Source organism: Excalfactoria chinensis, chromosome 1 (genome assembly GCF_039878825.1).
Source record: "Excalfactoria chinensis isolate bCotChi1 chromosome 1, bCotChi1.hap2, whole genome shotgun sequence".
In the NCBI taxonomy this organism is placed as follows: Eukaryota; Metazoa; Chordata; class Aves; order Galliformes; family Phasianidae; genus Excalfactoria; species Excalfactoria chinensis.
The window spans coordinates 83,135,542-83,160,986 of record NC_092825.1 but is presented as its reverse complement, the minus strand read 5'-3'; the positions used below and the strand labels follow the sequence as shown (position 1 = coordinate 83,160,986).

The 25,445-nt window shown below is 42.0% G+C and overlaps 1 long non-coding RNA gene across 1 annotated transcript; it reads left to right on the top strand.

Annotated features, from left to right (window-relative positions):
* The first annotated feature begins 8,955 nt into the window (after window positions 1-8,955).
* Window positions 8,956-19,991, top strand: LOC140247204 (uncharacterized). The gene is made up of 5 exons (XR_011902616.1): window positions 8,956-9,099; window positions 9,585-9,703; window positions 10,660-10,750; window positions 12,850-12,918; window positions 19,883-19,991. It is a non-coding gene; the product is annotated as an uncharacterized lncRNA (long non-coding RNA).
* The last annotated feature ends 5,454 nt before the right edge of the window (window positions 19,992-25,445 follow it).

Sequence of the window (25,445 nt, the reverse complement as noted above, 5' to 3'; positions counted from 1 at the left end):
CAAGCACAGAAGCCTCCGTTTGCAGTGAAAGGGTTTCTTTTAGTATGTCTCGTTACTCTTCTTCTCCTCGTGTTTCTGGTTAAAACAAAAACTTCCCTGAGAACTACTTACATGTCAAATCAATCCTCTGTTGCAAACAGAACAAGACATTCTTGTGATAGAAGTCAGTATTTTCCATTTTAAGACTAGGCTGAGCAAAAGAAACATCTTCACAACAATGCAGAAACATTCCCATTTCTTCCCTCTACCTCAATCAGTGCCACCAGTGCTGTGTTAACCTGTCAGTTGTTCTGCGTCCTCTGATTATGAGACAAAGGTCTCAATGAGTCCCAAGATAAAAGAGTACTGCTTAAGCTCTTCAAATGAAACAGATTCATTTCAAATATATGCTACCATCTCTAAAGCATATCAGCATTACTAAAACTGGCTGGCATCCAACAAGAATCTCTACATGAGAGCAAAATGAAGAAAAAATGACAGAGATTAAATCATTTTGTAAGGGTATGTAGCAACAGGATGAGGGGAAATGGCTCTGGACTGGAAGAGGGTGGACTTGGACGGGCTGTTGGGATGAAGTCCTTTGCTGTGAGCTACTACAAAAGGAAGGAGACAGAATCGTATAATATAGAGGCAGGCTGTAACAGAAGCATGAGAACAAAAGGCATCATAGAATCTCAGAATTGTTTGAGTTGGAAGGGACGCCTACTGGACAGGTGACCTACTTCAACCCCTCTGCAATGAACAGGGAAGCAAGGAACACCTAACAGCTAGATCAAGTTGCTCAGAGCCCCACCCAGTCTGATGTTGAATGTCTCCAAAGCTATGGCACCTTCAGAGACATCACCCCCCTCTGAGCAACCCGTTCCACTGCCTCACCCACCTTATCATTAAACTAACAACAGCAAGAACAAAAACCCTTCTTCCTTATATTCAATCAAAATCTCCTCTCTTTTAGTTTGAAACCATTTCCCCTTGTCCTATCACAACAGCCTCTGCTAATGTTATCAGAAAGTATTTGTAAAGGACAATCTACTTTTTCATCTTTTCACAGAGCATGGGAGAGCAGTCTGGTTGAGGGAAGGGCATATTTGAACACGATTACAACCAAAGTATTATAGCCTAGAGAGCTTTCAGGACACAGAAATGAAGACAATTTTCCTATGAAGTGATTTATCGTTCTATATTTTCAATCTTTTTTTTTTTCTTTCCCAATTTATATCATGAAAAAAAAGTTTATGTTTTGGTCAAGCACTCAAGATCTAGATTTCAGTTTAATGCTTTCAAAAATAAATCCACTTGTGACTGTACATACCTTCTTATGAAGATGCATGCAACTATCACCATCAGTACGACGATAAGTATCAACACCACTATCACAATTGTTGAGGTGTTACCTGCGTGTTCTTTAAAAGTACAAATTGCAAAGCATTAAACAAAAGTTTTTAATACTTACTGAAAAACAACAGACATTAATGAGCAATGTATCTAAACTATGATTTTTCTCTCATTTATAAAGAGAAGCCTATTAATTCAGGGAGAACATCTCAAATTCGTTATAAAGTCACTGATACAATGGTCAAATTACTTGACCCATGCAATAAGTGAAGACTGTAAAGTGATACTTAAGCATGAATAGCTAAGAGCACATTCCTTTTCCTTAACTATGCTGATAGAAAATCCTGCATTCTCCTAAGATGCAATCTGATAACTTCTTAACTTCCTGGGGGTTGAACCTTGACCCTTGAGGTCCCTTCCAACCCAAGCCATTCTATGATTCCAATATCAGCCTGGTAAACAATGCTTCCAGGTACCGTGCTCACTGTCATTAGCAGCACTGGTGATTTCCAGTACAATGGCTCTCTGTTTTTCAGTCCAAAGGACAAATCTAATCATTCCTCATACAGAATCTTTGCAGTTTTCATCTAGAATGTCTTCCAGCTTTATGATGCAACCATGCAATCCAGACTCATATAAAAAACAATAGATCCCTAAATGTGTGTTGACAATGGGTTCCACAGGAGACAAAAGCCCATCTAAGCAGTGAATGGCTCTATGCAGCACTGAGCATTTCCTTACTTCAGCACCTAACACTCATGCATGTTTGGAGGACTCAGTCTTTTTCATGTGGATCTGTTTTAGGCTTCACTTCTTCTGCCTTGTCTTGTCCAGAAGAAAAAAAAAAACAAAAACAAAAAAAAAAAACCACCACACACACAAAAACAAACAAAAAACAAACAAACAAAAAAACCCACTACAACCAGAGAGGTTCTATGCTAGCTGTAAGCATAGTTACTCAGCATATGGCTTAAAAGTGAGAATACCCACAGCAGAGCACTCACAGCTATGCTATCTGTTATTCTATCTGTTATTCTAAGCTAGAACATTCCCTTACACTGTGCTGCCTGTATCTGCTTACCCAATGTTTTCAGCCCATGCTGACACAAAAATGCTCATCAGCCTGGAAAATGTTTTTCCTGTTCTGCATAATATATTCCTGGCCCAGAATTAAGAAAACACGTGCAGCACAGTGATTTAGCCACCAAATGAGGAGATGATTGGTGTCTCTGTGGCTACTGTGAGATCCACCTGCAGAGTAGCCAGAAAAAAAGGCAGTTGGAGGATAATCAATGTCATATCTGCATTGGAAAGCCATGTATATCTCTCTCCCCTAAAGGTACAGGGAGAATATCATAGTTGTGCATGTATGTTAGGAGCATCAGTCATATGTGTAACACCTTGGAGGTATCCTATACTCTCCACTTCAGAAGCACAATATCAGATTTACAGGATGAGGAAAATCAAGCTGGAATTGGAGTTTTGAGGAGATGTTTGTCTGACTCAAAAGTTTTACTTAAACTAAGCATCCTCCTTCATATTGCATATAGCCAATGCCACTTAAAGCATATTTTTCAGTTGTAAATTAAGCTGCCATGGGAGAAGACAAATGTATGCAGTTACTATAACTTGGTCAATTCCCATTTATGCTATGTTGCCCCTCTTTCACACCCAAATATATTTGTGTCAAGTTATTTTCTTCAAAAACTGAGGTGCCCTACATAAGCTTTCTCAGTCTTTAAGGAGTTATTGGGTTGATGCTAATGTGTTACTCATTGAATGTGTTGGGGTTTTTTTTTTTCCCCTTTTTTTGAACTAAGAATTAAGAAGGCACCATCCCAAACAGCACACTACTTTTGAAAAACATCTGCAGTTTGTTTGCACTACAATATTGAAAAGCTGGACTCAACTTTTATCCTCAAGAGTTCACAGTGGGTAGAAGAGTTAATCAGTGCACCTACTTGAAACCAGAGACAGCAAAATAACTGTAACTAACTAGGACTTCACAGCTGGAAGTTGACTACAGTCCATAAAAATAAAGGCATGCAGAAATACCCATATATTTCCAAGTCTGAAAAAGGCCTACTGCACAGAATTAAACCTTTGACAATAACAATCACGTGGTTCTTCTCAACAAGGTTTCTTCAGCAGAAAAAAAAAAACAAAACACCACATCTTCAGGCTTGCCTTCATCTCCTTCCTACTGCTGAAAGGTTTTTGACACAGTATTTAGGACACAATTATGTAAGTTTCTTTATGCTCCTGACTGCACAGCCCTCTGTGCATAGAATGAGAAGAAAAAGCCTGCAGATCCTTAAATAAATACATCTTAATGTTTTCCACCTGGGACAGTAACAATGAATTGTCTCTTCCTCTAGCCAGTACTTTTTATTAATAGTTATTTTACAGATTTCTGATTGATGGTTTGGTTCTGAACTCCCATCATTTGTCTCCCTCCCTTATAATAACTTACCAACTTGTAACGTTGTCACAGTAAGTCTTGTGTAGTGAGGTGATGAAATATTGCACACATAGTCTCCACTGTCATCCACACTAAGATCAGTAATACTGAGTGAAAAGTTTTTTTGGGTAATTTGAACTCGAGGCTGGTAAGTCTGAAATGTACCATCGAAGGAGGCCAGGACTGAGACAGCTGTATTCTTGTTTTGTTTCCAGACAACAGTGAAATCTTCAACAGGTAAAGCGTTACTGCTGTATTCACAAGAAATGTCAGCGCTACTTCCTTCAGCTTTTGAAAGTTGGTCTGAAATAGATAATTACAAAAACCCTCTATAATTACTTCAGAAAATGTTATGAAAGTTAGAGGAAGGTAATTAGAGGAAGAAAAAAAGCCCACAATGGTCAAAAAGTTAAAACCTGTTTCAGTACCTTGATACCACAGTCACACACCACACTACGTTTCTGGAAGGTTTACTTTAAAATCTTCAGATGCTACCATGTATCTATTAAATAAAACCTAAACAAACACATTTCTCCCCTAATATGCAGGACCCTGAAGGACTCATTAATAGAAGGGATTTGATCCTTGTGTAGTCTAAAGTTATATGAAATTCTAGACACTGGGAGCAACTGAATAAACAGAGGTGTGTGGCTGAAATTATTGAGAGGAAAAAAGAAACCAACCACCTGTATTCAACAATGTTACTGTGTAAAGAACAAGAAAGAAATACATTCCCAAAATTCTTCAGTGAGATGGCAGACATGAAGTGGAAGTCAAACAAAGGTGTAATGAAATGCAGCATTTTCACTTGTGGATTGGAAAGACAGATTAATGAAACAGGCGTTTATGGTGCACTTGTTATCCACTATGATATCATACTCGAAACCTTCCATAGTCATACACTACTGTACCTAAATTAAAAACATCACTCTTCCTCTGAAGCAGATGCAGTGGATTAGGAGCTGAGAGTGTTCTGGGTGTGCTTTAGGGAGTAATTAGGGCAATGGAGGCAGTCATGCATATATCTGACAAGGAGCTCTTACAGTGCTCTTCATCCAATTAAAAACATTTCCTAATATCTAGTCTAGTTCTACCTTCTTCCAGTTTAAAACCATTTACCCTTGTCCTGTCACTACCTGCCATTATAAAAAGCCCTTCCCCAGACTGTCTGTAGGCATCCTAGAGTTACTCCAAGCTGCTGTAAGTTCTCCTCAGAGCCTTCTCTTCTCCAGGCTGAAGAACCCCAGCAATGTGACAACCAATATTTACAGTAATGATGTAGGAAGAAGCTTTATCCCTTTATCTTTACCGTGCATACTCCACTCAGCAGTCCAGTTTTTATGGGAGAGATTAATATGACAGTAGTAAGTATCAGATGTGTTTCTAACGTTCTGGTCACTTCTAACAGAAGAGAGAACTCCACTCCTGGTTTCCTTCCGACCTGTTTCTGGGATGTATGCATTGCCTCGTAACCAAGTTACATTTGGTGTCAAGTAAGTATGAAAGGCATAGCACTTCAAAATCCTTGCTGTTTCTGTCTTTTGGTATTCCAGTGCATAAATTGGGAGAACTGTAGATCAGAAAAAAACAAAAAAACAGACCTGTTAATTTCAAAATCCTTTATAAATTGAAGTAGATGGTTCTTTTCAATAACATTGGAAAGAATGAGTAAATCAAATGAAAAATTTAGTATATGTCATTTCAAAGGAAAGCACAGCCTTACTTATTGCCATTACTGTTTTAAGAAGACACATTACGTTTTAAGAGTCAAGTGTACTAATTACTCTTTCAAAACAACTGTGCAGTAGATTCTGATGTCACACTGTGATTTTCTAACTTGTTACGTCTTACCAGAGGAAAAGAGAACACCAAAAGGCCCAAGAGGTGCTCTGTTAGTTGGGGGATTTCAATTCCACGTGAGAATTAATGCCAGCAAATCTGTTAGAGTCAGCCAATTTCTACTGGCACAACCCAAGCACTTTTGTTGCTTTACCAACCTTGCACCTGCAGCATGACATCCACTTCTGTTTTAGCTTTCTCTGTTCCCACATAGCAATGATAAAGGCCCTCATCAGTCAAGGCCACATTACTAAGTTTCAAGGAGGCATTTCCACGAGCAATGTTCTCATGAAAAAGATGTGTTCTGCTTCTGTAATCTTGGTCCTGGCCTTCCAGCTGGTCCTTCTGCTCATAGTAGCTGTGTACATTTTTGTTCTCTTTCTTCCAGTAAATTACTTCATCATTCCCAGGTGAAAAAGGACAAGGAAGGATGACATCCTTAGAAAACAGCCCTGTTACAGTTTCCTGTTCTCTAGAACCTGAAGCATGTAAGAACAAATGAGTAAGCTGCATTAAATCTAGCCCATAAGAATTTTCTTATCCCTCACAGAAAACTGTGATGTTTAATTAATGATCTACAGATATGGCAACCCCAGCAGAGCAATCTGCATGACCTTTCCCCAGACATCTCAGCACAAAGTTTAATGCACTTGGAACCATTTTCAGTACTAAGTGATAACCAGTGCCTGCTGAGAGGGCACCAGCCAAGTCAGGTGGCAGAACTGCAGGAAGGTAATGGTCTGTGTGCTTAAAGGCCAAGGCCATCTGCATCACAATCTTCCATTCTTCTTCAGCATCAGGAGTGCTTTACTCCACCTTAACCATTAACGTTTGAATTAATTCCTCGCATGAAACATTAGTAACAGTTGTCACTCTAATTTTTCATAAACAAAAGAATCATAACCTACCCAAAAACGTAGCACAAAGAGAAAGTAAATGGAGAAGAAGATGTGGTATTTTCTGTCCCTTCATATCCTCCTCGGTTCATAGTAGATTCATTTCAAACTGACAAGAAGAAAGGGGAAAAAAAGGCAACACAAAACTGTTTCAATGCAGGTAAAACTCTCCAACTGTATTGTTTTCTTTGTACAGTTTATCAACTACTATATCTGTTTGCAATAGGTTTTGACACATTTCTTGGCATTAACGTTACTAAGTATGCTATACGTTTTAGAAACATCTAGGCCTTCTTATTGTCTTATTGCCAAGCAATCTATTTTGAGTCACGGGGGGGGAACAGCTGAGGGCCTTTTCCAAAAGGAGACAAACCAGTTTTTCCATTTTCTGAAAGACTCCTGATTACTTCAATATTTGTTTTTCTGAAGTGGGGAGTTTGCCTGATATTCCAAATACTGCAGGTATAAAGAATCTTCAGCTGATGCCCTTTTGATCAAGTGAACTTCTACCAACACGCATATGGAAGTCTGGGGCAGGAACACAGACAAGGATGAAGTTCCCCCATCAGCTTTTTAGGTTTGTTGGTCAAAATACTGCTGGAACTGATTAGGTGAAAATCTCCCTGCTCAGTACAGTTCTTACAGTGCGTTAAGAAAAAACTTCTGCTGTTCTGTATGATCATGGTAATTTTAGTTCTAAGGAATACAGGATTTTAATTGACAATTTTAATTTGAATCTAAAATCTCATTATCTGAACATTTGCAAAGTTCTTTCTTTGCACCAAACTATTAAGGCCGTATCACCTTCCTTGCTTCTGCAGAAGAACATTTTCTATTGCACAACCGCTGCCTCAACCTGATGCCAGAACTTTGGCCAGGATTACTAAGAACCAAGTGAAGCATTAAAATGTTTCCAAGAAGACATACACGAGTCACTGAGCAGCTGAGACAGTGGCAGGGGCAACACTGCATTTGCTTTTGCCACCATATGAAACAAAAAGCAAAAGGCACATACTTTATCATTTGGTTGGAATTTTCCATTTTATTTGTTTCCAGTTTATCTGCACCCTGGATAAAGGGTTCACCAAGCATACTTACTTCTTACCCACATGTGGGAGCGGCCGCACATATTACAACATTCCCTCGCCTTGTAAGGCAAAAGTTATTAGTCCTTAGGAAAAGGATCGTTTCTTTGCTTTATAATGTAACTTCATAATGGCGCATTCCAAGCACATGCAGCCTTAAGAAAGCCAGAAATGCCTGAGCACGTTGCATTTTATTAAGGAGGAATCACCTGCACAAAAAGTCTGTATCAGCAGTAAACACAGAATGGCTTGGAGCAAGCCATAAAAATCACCTACCATGCATGTCCAACCTTTTGGCTTGCAGGAACCAGCTCCTGTAGGGGAAAATGAGATTAGTATAACAATATATTAAATTGCATTAATGCTCTCCAATAGAACATGCCTTAAATGCCAGCTCTGTGCCAACTAACCAAACACAGACTCCAAACACAACTTCATTTGCTGAGAAAAAGGAGGGAAGGGGGGTATGTAAGGGGAAGGAGGGAGCCTTCATACCCACACAGAACCCTTCCTTAAAAACAGACCTGAAACGCCACACACCTCACACAACCAACTGCCTCTACACCCCAGCTTACACCCTTTCACGCCAGAGCGTTGTTCTAAGCACTTGTTTTACCTCTTCTGAGCTCACGAACAGCAAAGCACCCAGAGCGCAGCTCACTGCCGTAGCTCGGACCGTTGCTTCTCTCGGAGACAGGGCGTGTACGTAGGTGCAGCTTAAAGGAGTTGCACACCTTTCTTCGGGGCGGTGCACCGCCCCTTTCCCAAACGCTCCCATGGCCACACCTACACGTACTCTGCCCCACTGTCCAGCTGTAATCAACTATTACCTCTACCCCCCGGCCTCCCTATTGCCCCTTGCTCAGTTAATAAACATCAGAGCGGGGAGCACAAACCCCTCCGCTTTCTCGCACAGTAGCAGCCAATCCAGCCTCCTGCCGGCCCTGTGGGGGGGGGGGTGGAAGGCAGCGCGCGGGCCCGTTCATGGGGACCAATTGCTGTCTGAGTTCATGGACACCTTTCTCTTCAGGGCACGTTAGGTGTGGCAGCAGAACACCTTATTCAACTTAGTTTGATCCCAAATAGGTGCGGTTTGTGTCGATCGCACAGTATGTGGGAGTGAGTGGAAGAACTGAAGCTCCTGGTCCAAGCTGTGCGGGAGTGTAGGTACAGCAACCTCTTGCCCATCTGGTAGCTGGGAAATGTGGGGAAAGTCTGTTTAAGAGTTTGTTTGCCTAGCCTGTGCTAGCTGTAATTATGCTGTAATTACCTCAGTAGCTCCAAATACCATTGCTTACCATTTCCCCCCTTTTTAAACAGGCAGTATTTTGCCCTGCCCACTAATCCTGGTGAGCAGTTCTTCGTGTTCTGCACTCTTGCTGCTTGGCTGATCACTAAAGCAGGGCATCCCTTTGAACAGCCTCAAGAATATGATGACCCCAATGCAATAATATCAAAGATACTCTCGGAACTGCGATCATTTGTAAGTGCTGAACGTGCTGTTTATTCAAGTGCATTTCAGGCACGGCCATGACCTTCATAAATATCAGGAATAACATGTTTCCTGTCCTGTCTGATTATCTTCCCAAGGACTGGGCAGACTTTTCCTATCTGCGTCTTTGAACAATGTTAATTAGAAGTTATTAGAGGTTCCTCTGTAGCTGATCTTGCCTTGCCAGGATGTCACTTTTATTCTTAACCATCTAGTTCCCTTACAGTTTCTGATTCTTCTGCTCGCTTCTTCTTACCACGTTTAGGATTTCTGCACTGTGTTTGTCCCTTGAGTTGTTTTGTTTTCCATTCCTGTTGCCTGACTGGAGCTCCAGTGGAGAAGAATGTGAAATAGCATTGGTAAAATCTTTTGGCACGATGGACACTTGGGTTTTAGTTAAAAAAAAAAATCTGGTTACTGCCTTGAAATGGAATTGATTGATAGCCATTAGTAAACAGCATATCTTTTTGTTTTAGGGAAGGCCTGTGGATTTTCCTCCCTCAAAATTAAAGGCGGGTTATGGAGAGCAAGCCTGCTATGTTCTTGATTGTTTAGCCGAAGAAGCCTTGAAATACAGTGGCTTTAGCTGGAGAAGGTATAGTACACTTGGAATAATCCTCATATACACATTATTTTTCAACAAACAAATACAAATAGTTATAAAGAGAGGTACACAAAATATGATATTGTCCAGAAATGTTTAACTTGACGTTTCATGAGCTGCAGAATGAAGCTAGGCTTGAAGCAATGGAACAAGGTGATTCCTAATACCACTTCATGCAGCTTAGTCTTTTACCAGCAAGAGTGAGTTTGGGCTGTCAGTAGGTTAAATTAATTAATAAAGATTTGACCGATAGCCTCTTTTTGTTCTCTCTCACGTGAATAACTGCTTGTTAATCTAACAGTTGAGTTGAAATGTTTCTTTAGCTGTCTTTTTTGGTCCCATCAATCAGTACCTAATCCAGCTCCTCAGCTGGAAGTACACACAACATGTGGTCCAGTTACAAATAGAGTACTGTAACGTTATGTATTGAATCCAAAAGAAATCTTCACAGAGATCAGATGGCAGACAATTTCAAGTGTATGGCAATTTGTTTACAAGTGCTCTTGATTCCATCCCCTTCCTCTGGTGTGTTTTTAAATTGTATGGCAAAGTAATTTCTACTTTTCAAGTATCTTATTGCTACCAATATTTAGTACACAAATTCCAAAATAGGCTACAAATGAGTTTGTGGAGACTTGCACTTGAAGTTTAGAAGTTAGACCAAAGGAGAAGATGAATGAAAACTTAATCCCCAGATGTCTTAGCATACAATGAATACAATTTATTGCTTGGCCTGATTACTTGTCCTCGCTTTTAAGACAGTCTGAGGTAACCAAAGACTTTCAAGGCTGACCATAAGTTTATTTGTTTAAATGTGTGGGACAACCACTGTCTGTTCATGTTCCACATTATTCATACTTAACCTGAAATCTTTTGTTTGCTTGGGAGCAGCTCACTGAAGTATTTCCTATTTATTTTTGTCAGTACTGTTTTTGAACTTATTTCAGGCCAGTGTACCCAACAGATGATCTAGAAGAAGAAGAAATAACAGAAGATGATACAGAATTAACACTTAATAAACTGGAAGAGGATGTTGCAGTAAGTTTGACTATCTGTTTTGTATAATATTAGTATTGTTTGACTATCTGTTTTGTATAATATTAGTATTTATCAGCAGTGAAGTTTGTTTTTTTTTACTTGCTTTTCATTTTCTTTAAGAATGTACCAGCAGTTCTGTTGCCCTTCTTTCCTGCATCCCTTGTTTTTCCTTCATTGTCAGCTTCTTTGTAGGAAAATTTCAGATAGAGTGGTTAACACCTAAACTCTGTGCCACTGAACACAACCACGTGAGCTCTATTAGTCAGACAGTTCTCAATCTACCTCACTGTTAACTCAGTTATCCCATACTTTCTAAGCTTCATTACAAAGTTGTTGTGGAATACAGTGTCAAACACCCTGCTGAAGGTATATACAATATCCACAGCTCACTCCCTGTATACCCAGCTGGTCATGGAACATCATGGAAGGGTAACGGGTTGGTCAAGCATGATTTCTCCTTGGTGAATCCATGTGGACTGCTCCTCATAACCTTCTCTTCCAATTGCTTGGAGGTAGCATCCAGAACAAGTTGTTTGGTCACTTTCACTGGGTCAGAGGTGAGGCTGACTTGCCTGTAGTTACCAAGATCCTCCTTCTTGCCCTGTTTGAAGATTGGAGGGATGCAGACTGTCCTTCAGTCTTCAGGGACCTCTCCTCCAAGACCTTTCAAAGTTTTATGTGGGGAAAACAATTTTGTGCAGTCTTAAGGACTAGAAATACTAGATAGAAATGCCACAACTTCCCCATGTTTGTGTCCATGTTTTTCAAGTGCTTGTGGAAAAAATTAAAGATCATATAAGTTGGAATCAAAGTGCAAGTAAGAGTGCCAGTATTGTTATCACAGGGCTGTGATTGTAGTCCCAATTTATATATGATGATAGTCAAGACTGTAAGAGTTGAAGAGATTGCTTTTCTCGTCATAGTTTTCTTAAGTATTATACCTTTTTTTCCGTATACGTTTTTATTAGCCAAGAAAAATTCCATCCTTTTATTCTTAATTTTTGTACCGTATGGAAATACTGGGATGTGAGTGTTAATGGTCTGGTTGCATTTTAAAGTCCAGCCAGAAAAATTCTTGATGAATTCTGAGAACAATTGGAGGCATTCTGTGTTACATATTTGACAAGCCACAGAAATGTCAGCTGTTGGCCAAGAGCTATAAATGCAGGAACAGTCAGCTGTCTGCTCTTTTCTGTATCTTATTTTCTGTTTACATGGAGAAGTGGAGAGGACACAGTTAACTAAAGCACAGCTTGTGCCTTTCAAAGAACTTCTGGATTTGGTCTCAGGTACTTAGGCTGTTATTTTTACTTCTGATGTGCTCTATTAGCTTTTCTACGTTTCTTTGTTAGTAAAACCACTGAGCTAGGTTTATGCCAAGCAAATAACTTTTTGGAGCCTCTAATAGTTCTATAGGGATTAATCATATGTAAACATTTTCCCAGTCTTGTTGCAGACTATGTTGATATGTCCTGGATATATTAGTTTTATCTGTAATTGTGTTTAGTAACATTTCCAATAGTTAAATGCTAACGTTGAGTTGGATTGATTGTTCTTCTGAGTTAGATTTTTCTGAATAAAACTGATGAGGCTGACAGAGAAAGCATGGTTCATTAGATCTTGAGGAATTTGGTGAACAAACTGTAGCCAGCTCAAGGAAATCTCTGCTTAGTGCCTTAGTTCCGATCATTAGTCTTTTTGTTGTTGTTAACGATGGTGTTGTGGTCAGACATAGTCAAGGCCTGCATAAGGTACAAGAATAAGCTCACAGATTTTTACTATGCAGATCTTGAAAGGTTGTACACTAAGGTGAGCAGCATTCATGGTTTCTTTAAAAGGAATGTGAATGATGAAATTTGTCTTTGGTGGAAAAGATGAGGGCAGACTAAGGAAAAAATACAGTATCGCATAAGCATGGAGTACATGGAAGATAAAATAGCGGATGAAGTAAATGCAAGCTCTGTTATCAAAAACTTTCCATGTCTTGTTTTGTTCAGTAATTTGGATTGTAGTGCATATTTACTCCCGTGAAGAAAAGTTTTGAAGAAAGATTGTGTGAAAGGAACATTCACTGATATCTCTTTGCAACATTGCTTAAGGAAGAAGAGTCAGATAATGAAGAAGACTTCATTGATCTGAATGTTCTAAAGGCACAAACATACAGCTCGGTAAGTTGCTACCTGTCATTCCTCTCTTTAGAGATTTTTACTTCTTCAGCAGGAACGTATTTCTGTTTGTCACGGATTACCTAGATTTACCTGTATCCGTGACAGGGCAGCCGCCTCGTAGGGCCTCCCCTCCCTCCCCTCCCAGGGCCCCGGAATGGAAGGGAAAATAAAACAGTGGCAGCAATCTAAGGAGGAAAACTTATTTTACTAAATATGATATTGGAATACAATGATTGAGGCTAATAAATCGAACAAAACAGAGAGAGAGAGTCCCCGAAAACCGAGAGGCCTACTGTGAAGTCTAGGCGACACGGCAGGAATGCTTCTCACTCCCTGAGAGTCCGAGAGAGAGAGAGAGTTCCAGCCTGAGAGTGAGATTATAGATGTCCTCCTCCCGTGACTTATCTCTGGCCGCGGCGTCCTCTGGGATATGTAGTTCTTCTCCGAGAGCTGAGCACCTGGGATGCTACTATTCTACGGAACTGGAGTATGGATGATCTATACTGCACATGATGTTATGATGTGGAATATTGACAGCAGCACCACAAAACTATGACATTCCACCCCTTATTCTACATTATTACATCATGGTTAATATATATACATATATACACGTATATAAAACTATGATAGCTAACTAGTACATTTAAATGTAACATAATTGAATGTATAATTATAATAACTAAAACACACTACACATGCAAATATATACATAGATACATAGAATTATTGACTGCACTCCCCCAGCATCAAATTCCCTTGTGGTACACATTGAACATCCCCATCCTTCTGCATTACCCACCAAGTGCACCCAGGTCCCTGGGCAAAAACAGTTCCACGAACAGGTTTTCCTTTTCCGGAGGCTGGAAGGACCCAAACAGCTTTTCCCAACATGTTCCTTACATGTACAACAGGGACCTTATCTCCTTCTATAGTGTGTAGGGGGCTAGATTGGCTAGGACCATCACGATTGACAGATCCTCTAGTATTGACCAACCAAGTGGCTTCTGCTAGATGCTTTTCCCAGTGCTTAAATGTTCCACCACCCATTGCTTTCAACATAGTTTTCAACAACCCATTATATCGTTCAATTTTACCAGAAGCTGGTGCATGGTAGGGAATATGATAAATCCATTCAATGCCATGATCTTTGGCCCAAGTATTTATAAGGGAATTTTTGAAATGTGTCCCATTATCAGATTCAATTCTTTCTGGGGTTCCATGCCGCCACAGGACTTGTTTCTCAAGACCCAATATGGTGTTTCGGGCGGTAGCATGGGGTACTGCGTATGTTTCAAGCCACCCAGTAGTTGCCTCCACCATGGTGAGCACATAGCATTTACCACTGCGAGATCGTGGCAAGGTGATATAATCAACCTGCCACGCTTCCCCATATTTGTACTTTTGCCATCGCCCTTCCTCCCAGAGAGGTTTCATCCTCTTGGCTTGTTTAATTATGGCACATGTTTCACAGTCATGAATAACCTGTGCAATAGCGCCCATAGTTAAGTCCACCCCTCGGTCTCTGGCCCACTTATATGTTGCATCTCTTCCTTGATGGCCTGAGGTCTCATGGGCCCATCGAGCCAGAAATAGTTCACCTTTATTTTGCCAGACCAAGTCGATTTGAGCCACCTCAATTCTGGCAGCTTTATCTACCTGATGGTTGTTTTGTTGTTCTTCAGTAGCCCGACTCTTGGGCACGTGTGCATCCACGTGACGCACCTTTACAACCATACGTTTTGTTCGGGCAGCAATGTCTTTCCAAAGTTCAGCAGCCCAAACAGGTTTACCCCTCCGCTGCCAGTTCTTCTGTTCCCACTGCTGTAACCACCCCCATAAGGCATTTGCCACCATCCATGAGTCAGTATAAAGATAAAGCATTGGCCACTTCTCCCGTTCAGCAACATCTAAGGCCAGCTGGACAGCTTTTACCTCTGCAAACTGACTTGATTCTCCCTTACCTTCAGTGGCCTCCGCAACCTGTCGTGTGGGGCTCCACACAGCAGCCTTCCATTTGCGATGCTTTCCTACAATACGACATGATCCATCAGTGAACAGGGCATATTTCTTTTCATTTTCTGGTAGCTCGTTGTATGGTGGGGCTTCTTTAGCACGTGACACCTCTTCTGTTGGTGATGTTCCAAACTTTTTACCTTCAGGCCAGTCCATGATCACCTCTAAAATTCCTGGACGATTGAGGTTCCCCATCCGCGCTCGTTGTGTAATCAGCGTAATCCACTTGCTCCAGGTGACATCGGTAGCATGATGGGTGGAGGGAACCTGTCCTTTGAACATCCAGTTCAGCACTGGTAGCCGAGGTGCCAGGAGGAGCTGCGTTTCAGTACCAACTACTTCGGAAGCAGCCCGAACCCCCTCATATGCGGCTAAGATCTCCTTCTCAGTTGGAGTGTAGCACTCTTCAGACCCCTTATACGCTCGACTCCAAAATCCCAGGGGTCGGCCTCGGGTCTCTCCTGAGGCTCTTTGCCACAAACTCCAAGTGGGACCTTTCTCTCCAGCAGCAGTGTAGAGGATGTTCTTTACATCCTGTCCCGTTCGTACTGGCCCCAAGGCCACGGCACGGGCTATCTCTTGTTTTATCTGCTCAAAAGCCTGCTGCTGCTCAGGGCCCCATGCAAATTCATTCTTCTTCCGCGTTACATGATAAAGGGGGCTTACAATGAGGCTGTAGTTTGGAATGTGCATCCTCCAAAAGCCCACTACACCTAGGAAGGACTGTGTCTCTTTCTTGTTAGTTGGTGGAGACATGGCAGTGATTTTGTCAATCACATCTGTTGGGATGTGACGACGTCCATCCTGCCACTTTATACCTAGAAACTGAATTTCTTGGGCAGGCCCTTTTACTTTGCTTTGCTTAATAGCAAAACCAGCTTGTAGCAGAATTTGGATAATCTTCTCTCCTTTTGTGAAAACTTCCTCTGCTGTATCACCCCACACAACAATGTCATCAATGTACTGCAGGTGCTCAGGAGCACCACCCTGTTCCAATACAGTTTGGACCAACCCATGGCAAATGGTTGGGCTGTGTTTCCACCCCTGGGGCAAACGGTTCCAGGTATACTGAATGCCCCTCCAGGTGAAGGCAAACTGTGGCCTACATTCTGCGGCCAGAGGGATGGAGAAGAAAGCATTAGCAATGTCAATGGTGGCATACCATTTGGCTGCTTTTGACTCCAGCTCATACTGGAGTTCCAACATGTCCGGCACAGCAGCACTCAGTGGGGGTGTTACCTCATTCAGGCCACGGTAGTCTACTGTTAGCCTCCATTCTCCACTGGCTTTACGCACTGGCCATATAGGGCTATTAAAAGGTGAGTGAGTTTTACTGATCACTCCCTGATTTTCCAGCTGGCGAATCAAATCATGAATGGGGAGCAAGGAATCCCTGTTGGTGCGGTACTGCTGCCTGTGCACTGTCTTTGTAGCAATCGGTACTTGCTGCTCTTTTACTCGTAGCAGCCCCACAACAGACGGGTCCTTTGACAGGCCAGGCAAAACAGACAGCTGCTTAATGTTGTCTACAGCAGCTATTCCAAAGGCCCATCGATACCCCTTAGGATCCTTGAAATGTCCCCTTTTGAGATAATCAATACCCAGTATACATGGAGCCCCTGGGCCAGTCACAATAGGATGCTTTTGCCAGTCTTTACCAGTGAGGCTTATTTCGGCCTCTAATACAGTCAATTCTTGAGAGCCCCCAGTCACTCCAGAAATATGGATTGATTCTGTCCCTTCATGACTGGAGGGCATTAGAGTGCACTGTGCACCGGTATCCACCAGTGCCTTATATTCCTGTGGTTCTGATGTGCCAGGCCATCGAATCCACACAGTCCAATAAACTCTATTATCCCTCTCCCTCCCCTGACTGAGGGCAGGGCCCCTCTATTGGTTACCTGTGATGACTGGAGCAACGGTGCTGGTGGTTGGGATGTTTTGTAGTTCTCTCACCCGTGCTCGTAGTACAGAAGTAGGCTGGTCGTGCCACTTCCTCATGTCTTCTCCGCGGTCACGTAGGTAGCGCCACATGGAAACACGTGGTGGAATTGTACTGTTGTTCCTTGCTCAAACTGGAAAACGTGTGCGTCTAATAGCTGAGACTTTTGATGATACAGGGCAGGAGTAGGACTGGAATACTTTGATCAGATCCTTCACTAAACCTGGTGGCTCATACGGGAATTGACCTTCGTCAGTCGTTTCTGATACTACCACGGGATCATTACGATTCGTTGATGGAAACAGTTTCTTGCACATTTCATCTAGTCGGTCTTCTACCCGTGAGATGGCAGAAACTGCGGCGCGCAGTGGGGGGAGCTGCTGTTCGATGTTTTGAAGTGTGATAATCAGTTCAACAACTTGAGGCCTTCTCTGTTGGTCCTCGTATCTTCCAAAAGTTGTTACCAGTGACTGTGCGTATCTCTCTGGTGCTGTACTTGTGAGTTTCTGCCACATGTCAGGTCCTCACTTTCTCAGGATCACGTTCGTTTGGACCAGGGTTGTACAACATTTCCATCATGGCCATTTCCCTCAGGTACTGGATACCTTTCTGGATGGTATCCCACCTAATAATTTTAGGCTTCAAAGCATCCTTGTAGGGGTACCTTTCTCTCACGGCTGCTAACAGTCGCTCCCAGAGAGTGGCATCTCCATCCGAACTTCTGCTAATTCCTCTGTCGACACCTGGGTCTTGGGCAATACTTCCTAGTTGGCGAGCTTCGTTACCATCTAGGGACAAGCTGTTGGCCCCACTGTCCCAACAGCGAAGCAACCAGGCAAGGACACCTTCATTTTGACGCCGTGTAAACTCCTTTCTTGAGCCTTGGATTTCAGTCAGCTTCAGAGGTCGACGATAAGTAATTTCCTCCTCATCATCAGTCTCTTCTTCGTGCCTCTTGGTTTTTCTTTTTGCCTTTTTCGGTGCCGATCCAGACGAGGGGCCTGGTTCTTCTGCTGCCTCCTCTGCTTCCCCTTCTCTTCGTTCTAGACGCGTGGACACCCGTTTCCATTTCTTGCCTTCCACAGGGGCAACTGACATTGTTACTGGTGCCTCCTGTGACTGATCAGAGTTGACTTGGGATTTTCCTTTTTTGGCTTGAATCTCAGATCGGAAACTCTCTCTCTCCAGAATAGTATTATACAGAGCACGGTATGCATAAGCCAAACCCCAAATAATGTTTACCTCCTTAGATTTCTGACCCAAGTACTCACTTAATTTCTCAGGGTCCCTCAGGTGTTCAAGAGTGAAATCCCACGACACTGCGGGTCCCCACGCTTCTAAGATTTTTCCTAAACCTTTCCATATTCCCTGCCAGTCAGCATTCTCTGGTTTTGGAGGAGACTTCCGTATAGAACGAATTAGGATTACATTCATTGATGCTAATAACATGACCAGGAGTATGAGCACTAACTCAGCTACTGAAAAGTGTGTGACAATCTGAGAGTACAGCCTGTACATTGGATTGAGAATCTTGGTGTCTGTAAAATTGTCTATTCCATCTGGGAAGCAAGTGCTTGAAAAATTGACCATTCCATCTGGGATGTAAGTGCCAACATTCAAATTATACCATATCACATATAAATACCAGGCAGGTGTCTCCATCAGTGCCCTTATTAGGTTATATATATACATAATTCCACAACAAAAAATCATGGGATGGACAAATGGCCAATATGTTGAGAAGATCATAATTGCTTTGAATCCCTTAAACAGAGCAGCTGGAATGGAGAGTAGATTCATAGCTGGTAGTGGCTAGAAGACACTGTGAAAGTCAGAGCCAGCTAGCTGTGCTCTAAGAGAGCAAGAGAATCTCTTTGTTTTCTTTACGAAAGCAAGATAGCAATGCTCAGAGTGTACAGCTACTCCTGAATGTTGACAGTTCGCCTGGAATTTCAAGGTCAAGCTCCCAGGCGCAGAAACGTAAACTTTAGATAGCTCCTTAAAGGAAAAAAAAACTCGTAGCTCTGTAAAAGCCAAAAGGAAAAAGCAGAAAAACAGCAGCTCCTGCCCACTTTTGCCCACTTTTGCCCACTTTTGCCCACTTTTGCCCACCTATGCCTGCATTCTCCACCAATAACCTGTCACGGATTACCTAGATTTACCTGTATCCGTGACAGGACAGCCGCCCCGTAGGGCCTCCCCTCCCTCCCCTCCCGGGGCCCCGGAAAGGAAGGGAAAATAAAACAGTGGCAGCAATCTAAGGAGGAAAACTTATTTTACTAAATATGATATTGGAATACAATGATTGAGGCTAATAAATCGAACAAAACAGAGAGAGAGAGTCCCCGAAAACCGAGAGGCCTACTGTGAAGTCTAGGCGACACGGCAGGAATGCTTCTCACTCCCTGAGAGTCCGAGAGAGAGAGAGAGAGTTCCAGTCTGAGAGTGAGATTATAGATGTCCTCCTCCCGTGACTTATCTCTGGCCGCGGCGTCCTCTGGGATATGTAGTTCTTCTCCGAGAGCTGAGCACCTGGGATGCTACTATTCTACGGAACTGGAGTATGGATGATCTATACTGCACATGATGTTATGATGTGGAATATTGACAGCAGCACCACAAAACTATGACACTGTTGAAGTCCAAAAATACGTACACAGTCTGTGCTTGAGAAAAACACGCCAACTGAAACACATCGGCTTATTTTAAAAGAAGGCTGTATTTCTAGCTTCTAAATGGATATTACTGCAAGATTGATATATTATAGTTCATTTTTACATACGTTGCATTTTTTTGAATTCTAAATGTGATGAGAAAGTACATTTAATTCCTAATATTTAAGAATTCAAAGAATGACATTTAAAGATTCAGTTATATCTGTGGTTCTAGGGGATATGTGTGTAATTCTGAAGATGAATGCTGTGAGTCATTGTAACTTGACTTCTAACAGTTGTTGCTGAGTATAACAATTACAGTTTGTATATATAATCTGTGGGTTTCGTGCAGGATGTGAAAGACTCCACAAAACAAGAAATCTTGCAGTCCACAACAGATGCAGCAGAGTGGAACCTGGAAGTGGAACGCGTGCTTCCGCAGCTGAAAGTTACAGTCAGGACTGACAATAAGGTTTGTGAAAGTGGATTTTCATGTATATGTATGGTGATTAAAGTGCAGTTTGAATCAGCAGTGTTATTTTTCCCATTTCCATTTTTTTCTTCTTTTGTTGTGCCAAGAATTGTAAGTCATGGGCTTTCCAGTGCTATCTTCTCTGAACCTTTGTCACTTACTTTGAAGCTAGAAGCAATAATTTCCAATAGGGTGTTTTCCAGTATTATGTAAAAGCAATGATTGCTTCTTACTTTATTTCTGTGGAGACTTCTTAATACATAGTCTATTCCAAGGAGTCTAGAATGAGCAGCTCAGAGCCACATGTCTGTTTCTGACACATCGGCATCCAATACTAGGATGTATTATTCACACTGTCACAGGCATTCTTTCTGAGAGTTTGCATAGCCCACATAGATGAGTGCAGTATTGAAATTGTGTGTTTGTAGTGGCCCAGCTAGATTGAGTTCCACAGTTCTTTGAAAGGTGGTTTTAGAGAGGTGGAGATCAGCCACTTCTCCCGGTTAACTAGTGGTGGGATGAGAGGTGATGGCCTTAAGTTGCAACAGGGGAAGTTCAGGTTGGATATTATGAAGAAATTCTTCTCAATAAGAGTGGTGGTACATTGGAACAGGCTGTCCAGGGAAATGGTGGAGTCACCTTCCCTGGAGCTGTTCAAGACAAGGGTAAACGTGGCACTTAGGGACATAGTTTGGTGGGCACAGTGGTGATGGGTTGTTGGTTGGTCTAGATGACATTCTGTAAGAAAAGCCTCATACTGGTTTCTTAAGCAGTGAACGTATATTTAAGAGGTAAATGAATTAATTGGCAACATAGAAATGAAAACTTATTTTTAAAGTCGTAAGTAGGGGTGGGGGGTTGTGTCTATGTTGTTTTTATTTTGATATTGCAAAATTTGGCAAATTACTAACAGTTGTCACCAGACCAGCAAAAAGATCTTGAGTTGCTGCAAACTTCAAACTCAACGCATAATGAACAGTGAAGCAGGAAAACAGGTGCTCTGCTAGAATTCTGAATAAAAGGGGGCTAAAAGGGGGATAATTAAAGGTAGTTTATAGAAATAAGTAAAGGAAACTTAAAAGTAACAAGTAAAAGAAACAAGGGGCCTAGGAGAGCAGGGAGGATGCAGATAAGGAGTGAGACCTCACAGACAACATCAGGCAAGGAGGATTTAATACCAGAAGAGGAGTTGCATTCCCCCTGATAAGACAAGAGGGGGTCTGCATGCTAAAGACAAGAGGGGGTCTGTATGCTAGAGAGTTATTGAATATGTATCAGAATTCCGAGAACTATTGACTATGTATTAGAAGTCCGAGAAATCATTGACTATGTATTAGAAGTCCAAGAAATCATTGACTATGCATTAAATGTACCTATATCTGTGTCACGATTTTGCAAGTCGGTGTGCAAGTTTGGAGGAGCTATCCCCCTTGCACCCGGTGCTGCGCAACGCTGGAATAAACATACCTGCTTTATAACCGATCTCTGGATTATAGAGTTTGATTCCGCAAGTCATAGTGTAAGCATGTTTCTCTACTAGCTTTTGTTTTAATCTGGAAGAGAATAGGCTGCAGCACAGTTCTAGACAGCAAGTGAAATCTCATAGGCTGAACAGCTGTGGGAGATGCTCAGCTATGTTCATACAAGATAGAGACAGAAGCACTACTGCTGTGGTAGTTATATGCATTTGAAACCAGTGGAATTCCCTTTGGTTTAGGGATGGCACATGTTTAAGTATGCAGCTGTGTCAAGCCAGAATTCGTTTTGTTCCTGTTAAAATTGGTCACATCCTTCAAAGAGCACAGAGTCTCTTGCTCAGGTGGGCTCCCGTGGGCCGGCATGCTGACCTGCAGTAGCTTATATGTGGCCAGCCTCTCTGTTCCCCAGGGAACCTGTTCCAGGGCCCCACCACCTTCTGGTGCACCACCCATCCCTAATCCCCACCTGCCACTCCCCTGGCACAGCTCCATGCTGTTCCCTCGGGCCCTGTCGCTGTCACAGAGTGCAGAGCTCAGTGCTGCCCCTCCACTCCCTGTGAGGAGCTGCAGGGTGCCATGAGGCTTCCTCTTAGCCTCTTCTGCTATGCACCGAACTAAGCAAGGGACCTTAGTCTCTCATTTGCCTTGCCCTCCAGACCTTTCCTTTCTATAATAGTTTTGTCCTTCTTACATTGTGGTGCCCAAAACTGTACACAGTGCTTGAGATGAGGCTTAGCAGTGCTGGGCCTGATGCACGCCAGGATACAGTTGGCTCTTTGGGTTGCCATGGCACACAGCTGACTCAGATTCCACTTGCTGTCAGCCACAACTTCCAGAGCCCATTCTGCAGAACTGTTCTCCTGCCTCTCACCCCCCAGTCTGTACATGTATATATACACATATATATAACCAGGGTTGCCCTGTCCTAGGTCCAGAATCTGGCACTTGCTCTTGTTAAACTTCATGTGGTTGGTGATTGCCCAGCCCTCCATCAATATCTCTCTGCTAGGCCTCTGTACCCTCAGGAAGTTCTTATTCTTCTTCTTTTGCATGCTGATTTACCAGTTTGCAGAGTTGCACCTGCCTTTGCTGCTAATGCCTGGGATTTACAGGTTTGCATTACTGTCAGTTGGAAGGTACAGCTGTGTCCTCTTTGAAGTGTTGTCTGAAGTTTCTTGATAGCAGACTGGTTAGTTTGTGGTTCGTAGTGACCGACAACAGATGCTGTATGTCTATAGGGCATCTGGTTCTGAGTGGGAACTTAGCTGAATGAGCAGTCTTAAATACACTTAGGGAAAATAGAATGGGGAGAATTTTTGATATTCGGCTCCATTAAGATGCTGAGAAAATGAGCAATTCTTGAGCTGTGAAGTACATCAGCTGCTGCTTTGGAAGCGTAACATAAGAGCAAGAGGTTTTTCTTTTTTGCAGGTTCGTGAGCTGGAGAATGAACTCGAGAACGAACTCCGCCGCAACTCAGATGCCCAAAAGGGAGCCCGCAAGTTTGAAAGGCGCATAAAGGAGCTGACTTACCAGGTGACCATGGACTGCATAGCCACTGGGTCCCAGTGAAGAATAAAGGAAGGCATTACCCAGTGCTTTCTGACTACGAGAAGCTTTATGGATGGGAAGAATATCTCTGTAGGGCTAATATCACCTTGCCTGACACATTTTAATTACAGTTAGGAAGGATGCTATTGCTGGGATTTGGATGGTTTTAGCATGGTTTTGAAATGGAGCAGGCTTAGATGATGATTTGCACTGCAAGGGAAGAATGACCAGCTATCTCTCAGCTATGCTGCTGAAGAGAGGATTCTGATGCATCACCATGTGTAGGGCTGCCCAGTCCCAGAGCTCTGACACTGAGCACAGGTTTACTAACATCTGCTCATGCTGCTTGCCTCTCAAAAGAAAAAAGGACTTCAGTACAGAGCACTGCTTCCCTTGCTTTTGACAGTGTTCTTTAGGTATATATTCTTAAGATCCTATTCATTTATCTGTTTAGTCTATTATTTAATATCACACATGTTGTTTAACTTCTGTATGCAGAGCCTGAAAGCTGCTAAGAAGGCACAGGCAGATAGAATTAACTGGTCTGCCTGTTTGTGGCCTGCAAAGACTTAAACTTGGCTCATTTTTACCAGAAATGCCTTCAAAACAGATTTAACAATCAAATTACATACAATTACATAGGCCTGTTTCACTCAATAATGACACACTCTATAAGAACAAGTGCTTCTCACCCCAAAGCAAGGAATCCTCTGTGCATGTATAGGTATATATGATATAAATATATAAATACAGACACTACTCTCTTTTAGTCCCCAGCCTCCAAGATCTCACACATCATCTTCAATCAGCCTACAGAATCTATGCGCGGGTTGACCACAATATGACTTGCTCATACTTCAGATGACATGTTTGCAAAATAATATACAAGCCAATATACTGCACTGTGGGAGATGCTTTTGGCCTTTTGACGCTATTAACCCAATTACTTGTGTTTTGGTACAGTCAGAAGAAGATAAGAAGAATCTGGCCCGAATGCAGGATCTGATAGACAAGCTACAACTAAAAGTGAAGAGCTACAAGCACCAAGCAGAGGAAGCTGTAAGTGACTACTTTACTTTGGCCTTTTTTTCCTAGCTGTGTTTATATGAAGGCTGGATTTAGAAATGTATTTATGTATAAAAGATATAGCATTTGCACTGATTACTTTAAAAGAAATGATTCCATTTTAGCTCAGGATTGGAGGGTAATTTTCAGGACGCAAAGGGAAGAGAAGAACAGGAAAGACTTTTTTTCCTAGTACTCCCTCAGGAGGTTTGTTGAAAGCCTTCCAGCTCACTTAAATGAAGAGTGCTGCTGAAAACATCAAATCCTTCCTTTGTGGAAAAAAAAATCCCTTAACCACAAACAAACAAACAAAAAAAACCAAAAAACCCACCAGCCCTTTGCCCTTTAAGAACCAGGTGAGTCCCATAGGGCTATTACTTAGTCATGCTGAGCCCCTTTTGTTACACTTGAAATGGAAAGCTTTGTATGGAAATGAAATGGAAAGCCGAGGAGATCAGCTCTGTTTTCTCTCACTAGGAAGCGCAAGCCAATCTGTACCTTTCGAAGTACAGAAAACAGCAACATGATCTGGATGATGCTGAAGAAAGGGCAGAAATAGCTGAATCTCAAGTTAACAAGCTGAGGAGCAAGTCAAGAGATATTGGCATGAAAAAGGTACAGTTTTCCTCTATGGGGCAAACATGACTGGTCAATACACAGTAGCCAGAAGTTTCCAGACTGTTTTGCATATGTGATATTAAAAAACTCTGTCCCTCCCTCCCTTTAATGATGTAGATACCTAGGTATGCAGTGGAGCCAGGGGATTACTGCATTAGCAGAGTGCCAGATATTCTAACACTGCTCTTTCAAAAAGAAAACCTGCACTGAGTTGAAGGGCTGGATGAAAATATTAGTTGTTAGACAGGTGGGGTGATTAGGAACGAGAAATACATTTGTGGTATTTTGCACCTGAGCAAAATGGTAGTATAATAAGATTGATGAAACTGAAAGGTGCTACAAGAATCAGACCATGCCTGACTGTACCTGCCTGATAGCAGCCAAGGAAAGGAAGGATAGTGTTGCTGCTTGTAGCAGTGATAGAAGACGAGCAGGGTCACTGCTTTTATTTGCTTCATTTGCAAAGGTAACAAACTCCCACACTTAACATCATATAAATGTAATGGAGGTGAAGTAAGAGAAAACAAATCTTTCTATATTATTTAGCTGTTTTTATCCCATTCCTTTCCATTACTTCCTTCATTCTTCTGTATCCACAATTCTGTGGAAATATTCCAATTTCTGCTTTTACACTGGACTGGTAGAGTCATCTTTAGCTGAAATAAATTACTGTAGTTTCAGTCTATAGCAGGACTATGTTAATACTAGATGAACATCTGGTCTTCTACACA